The sequence below is a fragment of the Pelmatolapia mariae genome, linkage group LG3_W, assembly GCF_036321145.2.
Source record: "Pelmatolapia mariae isolate MD_Pm_ZW linkage group LG3_W, Pm_UMD_F_2, whole genome shotgun sequence".
Lineage (NCBI taxonomy): Eukaryota > Metazoa > Chordata > Actinopteri > Cichliformes > Cichlidae > Pelmatolapia > Pelmatolapia mariae.
Window position 1 is genome coordinate 64880706 of NC_086229.1, and position 10266 is coordinate 64890971.

General features: G+C 36.6%; 1 long non-coding RNA gene across 1 annotated transcript; it reads right to left on the bottom strand.

Moving 5' to 3' along the window:
- Positions 1-7440: 7440 nt before the first annotated feature.
- LOC134624166 (uncharacterized) lies at positions 7441-9436 on the bottom strand. The gene is made up of 3 exons (XR_010093464.1): positions 9358-9436; positions 8781-8857; positions 7441-7467 (listed from the first exon to the last, which is right to left on the bottom strand). It is a non-coding gene; the product is annotated as an uncharacterized LOC134624166 (long non-coding RNA).
- Between the last annotated feature and the right edge of the window lie 830 nt (positions 9437-10266).

Below are 10266 nucleotides of genomic sequence, written 5' to 3' on the forward strand. Positions count from 1 at the left end.
ACCGTTACGGAAAAAAAACGGAAGAAAAAACAAACAAACAACCCATCGGCCCATAAAAACGAAAAATCACCATCGGCCCACCGGGCAAATGCCCGGTATGCCTGATGGCCAGTCCAGCTATGAGTTTGATGTGTCACATGGCCCTCTTCCTATTGAACAAACAAAAGTTGTATCCAAGTTTGCCGGCTTCTAAATGGCCCCAATGGTCACCACCCATCTTGAGGAGTTTGCCCCCTCACATATACTAATGTGCCACAAACAGGACTTTAATATCACCAACCCAAGGGCATAGATAAGATAAGATAAGATAAGATAAGATAACCTTTATTAGTCCCACACGTGGGAAATTTGTTTTGTCACAGCAGGAAGTGGACAGTGCAAAAGTTATGAAGGACAATTAGAATAAAATAAAAAAGAATAAATACAGTACACAACTGTACAGAATAGAATAAAAATAGAATAATATATACAGTAGAATAAATAGAGTAAAATATACAATAGGATAAAAATAGAATACAAATGTTATATACAACAGAGTGAATTTGGTTTTGGCATTGGTGGGGACGGGTGTTTCAACCACCGAACCCCGCCCTGTTTCTTTTTTTTTTCCTTTTCGTCTTTGCTTCTTGATAAAAAAGGAGAAATATACTCACCTACATATGCTATTCTACATGCTATTAAACCATTTAAAATTACAATTCATAGTTTTATATGTGAATTATATAATGTTAAATTACTATTAAACAAATGACTGACTAAGTATTTTAGACTTTAGTTTACTTCAGCCATATTCCATATAAATCAGGTATCATACAAAATTAAAAATAGCTTCAAATACAGTCAAGACAATAAAAGAATATGACTTTAAGGACTTAAATGTGGGATGGAGCGATTTCGCAGGTCTTTCCTCCCCACTGCTGTCAGACTCCACAACAAAGACTTTTGCAGCTGATCAAGCACACACACACGTGCAATAAGACTTTGTAAGTTGTATTTTTACTCAGGTGTATATAACATTTGTATTCTATTTTTATCCTAATGTATATTTTATTCTATTTTATTCTATTCTTTACAGTTGTGTACAGTATATTATTCTTATTGTATTCTAATTTTTGCTATATAACTTTGCACTGTCCACTTTCTGCTGTGACAAAACGAAAGGTAATCTTATCTTAACACGATTACTTCAGTTAAAGCACACCAACTTCTCTTATACATTAGCACTAAGGGAACACTAAATGAACTGGTGGTTTTTGTCCATAAAACTCATCTAAGATGACCACAAAATTATTATTCTGTGCTTGACGTGCCTCACCTTTGGCCCTGGCTTTTCCCCTCTGACTGCACTAGGACATATTGCCTCTTGATAAAATAACACATTGATTCGTGCCATATAAAAAGTGAGACAATTCAGATTCTTTGTCAAATCTACAGTAATCAATCAATTTACATCAGCAGCCAAACAATTGTAGTGCAAACTGCACTACAAGGTGGAATACTTGCAAAATCATGACTACCTCATGATATTTTGTCTCAAAAATTAACCCTATGAATATGTCAGTGCCACTAGGATGAAATTATTGTGTCGCCAACATTTTAACGTATAATTTTAACAGCCTCTTTAAACTAACATCCTGGCTTGCTCGAGGCTGCCGTTTTTTCTGACAGTTTCAATCAAAATTAGACATGTTGCTCTGAGACTGAGATAACTAATAGAGCTGCCTGTTGTGCAGTTAGTGTCCAAAAGCCGCAATTCATGGTTACACACAATTTTAGACTGATGTGGGCCAAAGCCTAGCATAGCCTGTAACGTTATTATGACGGACACATTTCATGAGTGAACTTGGCTTTAAGTGACTTACAGGTTTCTTAGAAAAATACTTTCTTATATGCACGTTCTTCCTCTTTGCTACCGTCCTCCTCTCAGCGCAGGCTTGCCGCTGCTGAAACTAAACAGAGCTCCCTGAAAGGCTCAGCCAATCACATTGGCCATATTTGTCACATGAGGTCGGACTCCAGTAGAGAACGTAATTTAACTCTTTCTGCGCCGCTGGGTGACTGAGACGCTGACAGATCTTTTTTGTTTCTTTCTATCGGGTTTTTTTTTTTTTTACAAGAAGCGACCAAATTATTGGTGGGGACAATTCAATAATCGCTGGATATTGGTGGGGACGTGTCCCCTCCGTCCATGCCAAATCGACGCCCTTGCACCAACCATTCCCATGTTATTACGGTGTATCCATATAAATGGCCCACCCTGTACATACAGAGAAAACCCAACAATCAAATGACCCCCTATGAGCAAGCGACAATGGGAAGGAAAAACTCCCTTTTAACAGGAAGAAACCTCCACACTGTAAAATATAACTTGTTGTTTCAACCTAAAAATATCAGGTACAGGGCTGCCTTAAAATTTTAAGTTAAGTCAAGAAATAGAGTTTGTTCTTATAACACAACCAATTGTTATCTTAATGAAAAATCACATGTTGTCTAAACTTTTCTTCTTAGTTTAGTTGGCTGAGATTTGTTAGTCAGTTCAACTCCTTTAATTGTCATTTTTACTTGGGAAAACCCTTTCAGCTAAATTAAAATAATCTATTGTTTAAACTCTTGTCCTAGTTCAGTTGACTTGGGTTTTTTAGTTAATTCAAATACTTTAGTAGTTCTTTTAACTTAGGAATCTATTTTAGCTTAACTAACATAATCTGTTAGCTAAGTTGATTTAAGTTTATTAATTAACTGAGCTCCTTAAGGTAGCTGAGTGAACTTGTAAATCAGTTTCATTTTAATTATCAGAGTTGATTGGCTGGATGTAAAGAAAAATGTGTATTAAACATCTTAAGTTTTTTTTTTTTTTTTTTTTTAGCTTTCTAACATCCATTTCAGCAAAACTACCTGTTAGGTTTATCTTAGATCTCAGGTTTAAATACCTACATTCCTTTAAATTAATTTTCTGTTGTTTACAGAAAAAAAAATAAAACCCCACAGATTCCATTAAAGTGTATCTGATCATTTCATACAGAAAGTTTGTTTTAAGAACATGACAAGACAATTACTAATGAGCACCCAACATTCACCATTTATTGTGCCATCTTAGTCATCTGAGAAACAGAAAAATCAGTGGCGTAGTATCTTTCTCACAATCCATCAAAACTCAAAGGCTGCTTCCTGTGAAACAACTAATTTGAACTTGGTCTTGAGCCCAGTTTGGGTGAAGATTAAATTCTGACCAATACTCTAGGAGCAGTAGTGTTCTTGTGAAGTAACAACATAAAGTCTGCATTAATGTAATGTATCAATGGGACACTTGCTATTTTAGACACTTGCAAAATTTTTAAACTTCATTGTGCTCAGTCACACCTGTTAGCATAAAATGTAAAATATTAAAATAGTACAAAACCTTTGATAAGTGACAGTAAAGATCAGTTTATAACAACTAAGACATCAAACTCTTGTATTTGTCTTCGTTTACAATTGCAACAAATTCCACAGAACCAATATCTCTGAAAATGACTGCATGCTTCTGAAACATTTGATAATATGGATATTTCAGATACATCAGTTTGAGTCTGCTCAATTGCAAAACAAAGGAAAAACTACTGACTTGCATGAGATAAGCATCTGCAGAGTCCACCATTATATTGTTGTTCACATAAGTTTCTACAAATGAACAAATGAGTAATTGTCTAATCTGGAATGTAAAGTGCAGTCATTTAGTGACATACAAAAGTGAGAATGAGAACTTGCAAGAATAAAAAAACAAACAGTAAAATAAAAACTGTCCTTAACACTAAGGCAATTGTATGCTGTGAGCATACAATTACAGTTCTGCATGGCTTTCTGCAAGAGTCTGTTTCTTAGACCATGCACTAGTGAGATGGACTTCCTTCCACCAATGTTCATTAGGATGTTCTGAATGACTTCAAAGATGTCCTTAAGTTCCTTTGGATAGTCTATGTTGAGGGCAAAATGAAGGCCCATCAGCATGGAAATGGCACTTGAGACATCCCTCAGATTAGACAGGATTACTGCTGCCTCAAGGACAACCAACACATCGATGTCTTCTTCTTTCACCATCGCAATGACAACTTTCATCCTCTTAGAAAACGTGTCTTCAATACCTGTCGGCTATAAAAGGGTTCAAAGACAAAAAAAAAAAAAAATTACACAATTACAATTACACAATATCCCTTGTGCTTAAGAATTCATGTCTTTCCAAAGAAGAGCCATACTGATGCTTTGGATGATGGTGATTGGCTTTGGGTAACACTTATTAGTTGTTAAAGTTTTTTCAGAATGAGATATGTACCCCCATGTTACAACTCCATTTCTTGCTTTAAACAAAGACCATGTTCATAAATAACTGAGCATGTCTTCAATTGCAGAATTCAAACAAAATTTTCAATTTAAATGGTAAATGGCCTGTATTTGTATAGTGCTTTACTAGTCCCCTAAGGACTCCAAAGCGCTTTACACATTCAGTCATTCACACACATGGGTGGATGACTGAATCGTGACTCAAGAGTTGACAGTTCGTCTTATAATTGGAAGGTTGCCGGTTCGAGCCCCGGCTCCGACAGTTTCAGTCGTCGTGTCCTTGGGCAAGACACTTCACCCGTTGCCTACTGGTGGTGGTCAGAGGGCCCGGTGGCGCCAGTGTCCGGTAGCCTCGCCTCTGTCAGTGCGCCCCAGGGTGGCTGTGGCTACAATGTAGCTGCCATCACCAGTGTGTGAATTTAAATCTACTTATGCTAAATATTGGCTGTGGTCTAAACCAAATCTGTCTGAGAATACATGAAATGTGCAAACTGCAGCTACACTACAGGATCAGATTATGGCTCCATAGACAATGCTTCTTTAATCAGTTTATTGATTAAAGTTTATCCCCCCCCCCCCCCCCTCTATTAACAGCATGAAAAAAGAGCATATAGACATGGCTGAACAAGTTGCATAATTGGCACTGAATATCAACATCCACCTTTACCCAGCTGCCCAATGACTCTCGGCCAGTAACCTTTAATTGCTTACCCAGTCTACACAGTCTCTTTTCCAGGGTCCAGGACATTTCACCAAAGTATTGCCCCCCACAGCTGTAGCAGCCACTGCAGCCCCTTAAATATCCTAATATCTCTGCCATTACAATATACAATGTGAGAAATCAAACGTAAAGCTGAAGTGAACAGTACAGCAGCGAAATGTCAAAGACCCTGGTGAAGACATGAATAAACACAAGACACTAATAATATCAATGCTAGCTTGCCCGTTAGTTTCTCTGAAACCCAGACCAAATCCAGTGTCAAAGAGCTTGTAATAATACATTTGGTGAGGAAAAAGTATACATGTTATCATGTGGCATCTATTGTTTCATAGATGCCACATGTTTAATTTAAAATCCACTGTGGTGCTGTCATTATAAAATTTACTAAAAGAAACAATGCTAACCTTCACAGTCTTGAAAGTGTGTGAGGGATCTTCCTTTAGAAAATGAGGTCCTCTGTCCTCTTCCTTTGTGTAGGGCTCTGGTCAAAGAAGTCAAAAAGAAAACAAAAACACTTTTTAAACAGTGTTTATGAAGCATGTAGACAGCTCCAAATTCACAGCTTTTTGCTACATAATTCCACCAATATATAATAATAATAATAATAATAATAATAATAATAATAATAATGCATTGGATTTATATAGCGCTTTTCATGGCACCCAAAGCGCTTTACAATGCCATTATTCATTCACTCGCCTGCCTTAAAATTTTAAGTTAAGTCAAGAAATAGAGTTTGTTCTTATAACACAACCAATTGTTATCTTAATGAAAAATCACATGTTGTCTAAACTTTTCTTCTTAGTTTAGTTGGCTGAGATTTGTTAGTCAGTTCAACTCCTTTAATTGTCATTTTTACTTGGGAAAACCCTTTCAGCTAAATTAAAATAATCTATTGTTTAAACTCTTGTCCTAGTTCAGTTGACTTGGGTTTTTTAGTTAATTCAAATACTTTAGTAGTTCTTTTAACTTAGGAATCTATTTTAGCTTAACTAACATAATCTGTTAGCTAAGTTGATTTAAGTTTATTAATTAACTGAGCTCCTTAAGGTAGCTGAGTGAACTTGTAAATCAGTTTCATTTTAATTATCAGAGTTGATTGACTGGATGTAAAGAAAAATGTGTATTAAACATCTTAAGTTTTTTTTTTTTTTTTTTTTTAGCTTTCTAACATCCATTTCAGCAAAACTACCTGTTAGGTTTATCTTAGATCTCAGGTTTAAATACCTACATTCCTTTAAATTAATTTTCTGTTGTTTACAGAAAAAAAAAATAAAACCCCACAGATTCCATTAAAGTCTATCTGATCATTTCATACAGAAAGTTTGTTTTAAGAACATGACAAGACAATTACTCATGAGCACCCAACATTCACCATTTATTGTGCCATCTTAGTCATCTGAGAAACAGAAAAATCAGTGGCGTAGTATCTTTCTCACAATCCATCAAAACTCAAAGGCTGCTTCCTGTGAAACAACTAATTTGAACTTGGTCTTGAGCCCAGTTTGGGTGAAGATTAAATTCTGACCAATACTCTAGGAGCAGTAGTGTTCTTGTGAAGTAACAACATAAAGTCTGCATTAATGTAATGTATCAATGGGACACTTGCTATTTTAGACACTTGCAAAATTTTTAAACTTCATTGTGCTCAGTCACACCTGTTAGCATAAAATGTAAAATATTAAAATAGTACAAAACCTTTGATAAGTGACAGTAAAGATCAGTTTATAACAACTAAGACATCAAACTCTTGTATTTGTCTTCGTTTACAATTGCAACAAATTCCACAGAACCAATATCTCTGAAAATGACTGCATGCTTCTGAAACATTTGATAATATGGATATTTCAGATACATCAGTTTGAGTCTGCTCAATTGCAAAACAAAGGAAAAACTACTGACTTGCATGAGATAAGCATCTGCAGAGTCCACCATTATATTGTTGTTCACATAAGTTTCTACAAATGAACAAATGAGTAATTGTCTAATCTGGAATGTAAAGTGCAGTCATTTAGTGACATACAAAAGTGAGAATGAGAACTTGCAAGAATAAAAAAACAAACAGTAAAATAAAAACTGTCCTTAACACTAAGGCAATTGTATGCTGTGAGCATACAATTACAGTTCTGCATGGCTTTCTGCAAGAGTCTGTTTCTTAGACCATGCACTAGTGAGATGGACTTCCTTCCACCAATGTTCATTAGGATGTTCTGAATGACTTCAAAGATGTCCTTAAGTTCCTTTGGATAGTGTATGTTGAGGGCAAAAAGAAGGCCCATCAGCATGGAAATGGCACTTGAGACATCCCTCAGATTAGACAGGATTACTGCTGCCTCAAGGACAACCAACACATCGACGATGTCTTCTTCTTTCACCATCGCAATGACAACTTTCATCCTCTTAGAAAACGTGTCTTCAATACCTGTCGGCTATAAAAGGGTTCAAAGACAAAAAAAAAAAAAAATTACACAATTACAATTACACAATATCCCTTGTGCTTAAGAATTCATGTCTTTCCAAAGAAGAGCCATACTGATGCTTTGGATGATGGTGATTGGCTTTGGGTAACACTTATTAGTTGTTAAAGTTTTTTCAGAATGAGATATGTACCCCCATGTTACAACTCCATTTCTTGCTTTAAACAAAGACCATGTTCATAAATAACTGAGCATGTCTTCAATTGCAGAATTCAAACAAAATTTTCAATTTAAATGGTAAATGGCCTGTATTTGTATAGTGCTTTACTAGTCCCCTAAGGACTCCAAAGCGCTTTACACATTCAGTCATTCACACACATGGGTGGATGACTGAATCGTGACTCAAGAGTTGACAGTTCGTCTTATAATTGGAAGGTTGCCGGTTCGAGCCCCGGCTCCGACAGTTTCAGTCGTCGTGTCCTTGGGCAAGACACTTCACCCGTTGCCTACTGGTGGTGGTCAGAGGGCCCGGTGGCGCCAGTGTCCGGTAGCCTCGCCTCTGTCAGTGCGCCCCAGGGTGGCTGTGGCTACAATGTAGCTGCCATCACCAGTGTGTGAATTTAAATCTACTTATGCTAAATATTGGCTGTGGTCTAAACCAAATCTGTCTGAGAATACATGAAATGTGCAAACTGCAGCTACACTACAGGATCAGATTATGGCTCCATAGACAATGCTTCTTTAATCAGTTTATTGATTAAAGTTTATTCCCCCCCCCCCCCCTCTATTAACAGCATGAAAAAAGAGCATATAGACATGGCTGAACAAGTTGCATAATTGGCACTGAATATCAACATCCACCTTTACCCAGCTGCCCAATGACTCTCGGCCAGTAACCTTTAATTGCTTACCCAGTCTACACAGTCTCTTTTCCAGGGTCCAGGACATTTCACCAAAGTATTGCCCCCCACAGCTGTAGCAGCCACTGCAGCCCCTTAAATATCCTAATATGTCTGCCATTACAATATACAATGTGAGAAATCAAACGTAAAGCTGAAGTGAACAGTACAGCAGCGAAATGTCAAAGACCCTGGTGAAGACATGAATAAACACAAGACACTAATAATATCAATGCTAGCTTGCCAGTTAGTTTCTCTGAAACCCAGACCAAATCCAGTGTCAAAGAGCTTGTAATAATACATTTGGTGAGGAAAAAGTATACATGTTATCATGTGGCATCTATTGTTTCATAGATGCCACATGTTTAATTTAAAATCCACTGTGGTGCTGTCATTATAAAATTTACTAAAAGAAACAATGCTAACCTTCACAGTCTTGAAAGTGTGTGAGGGATCTTCCTTTAGAAAATGAGGTCCTCTGTCCTCTTCCTTTGTGTAGGGCTCTGGTCAAAGAAGTCAAAAAGAAAACAAAAACACTTTTTAAACAGTGTTTATGAAGCATGTAGACAGCTCCAAATTCACAGCTTTTTGCTACATAATTCCACCAATATATAATAATAATAATAATAATAATAATAATAATAATAATAATGCATTGGATTTATATAGCGCTTTTCATGGCACCCAAAGCGCTTTACAATGCCATTATTCATTCACGCTCACATTCATACACTGGTGGAGGCAAGCTACGGTTTATGCTTGCCTCCAGCTATATGATTATCATTGGAGATTTTGAATCAGGCTTATCAGGACATTCAAGTAGAATATGATATCCAACCTACCACCAATATACACAGATTCTGTAAAAGTTACCACACTAAATGTCCAGTTGTGAAATATGATCACAGACTTTACTTATCAGCTTTCTTTCAATGAGTTCATCAGTTGAACTGGATAACCTAAAACTTAAACAAAGGAACAAATTTTGCAGTTGAACGCTTACATCATCATTGAAGCATTTTATGAGCCTAGTTAGCCTTTCTATGCCGCTCTTGATTTTGTACAGCTCCACGAACCTCTCCTTAATGGTCAAGCACAGCAAAAAGGAACCCTTTCAGGTCAACAGATGTAAGACGGGCAAATTCTGCTTCAACCTGAGCAATAGAAGAAGAGGGGTGGAGAGTACAGGCAGAATTAAAAAAAGATTCTTTGAGACCCAAATTTAAGCAAACAGTCATCTGAGGCCCATTAGAGAAAACACAAACACACAAAAGCAAACAAACAAAAAGATGCACTTTACCTGCCGTTCAGCGAACAAGGAAGTTCAGAGAACAATAAGCTCTGTCTTGAAATCTTTTAAAGTAGAATTATTGTGAAAATGACTTATGTGATGTAAAACTTCAGTAAATGTGCAATTAAAAGAACACTGAGTAAAAGGACAAGTAACAGTTTACTTATTCCTCAGATGTTTACCTCAATGAGCAATACTGTTTTAGTCCAACTGCCTCATTAAAGTTACACAACAGGCTTTTTACATTAAAGCCAGCAAGTCCATTACATACTCCCTTTTTAGATCTGAAATACTGTGCACATTCTGTGTATATGTAGTGGACAGCAATTTACCCAAAAGAGTGCAAAGTTTGCAAGTCCACCTCATTTAAATGACAAAGACAGATGTGATCATCTAGACCTGTGAAAATACATTAATGACAAACCTGCAGTTATGGATGTTATTACAACCACAAGAACCTAAACAGTCTGCTCCATTGCTTTTGTTAATGAATCATTTGTTGGTAACACGTCTGAATATTCAGTTTATGCCACCTGCATGTGATCATCAATAGTGCCATATTACTTCTTAAGAAGTACCCTGACACTACAATCTTTATATCATTTGTTCTACAGAGCTATT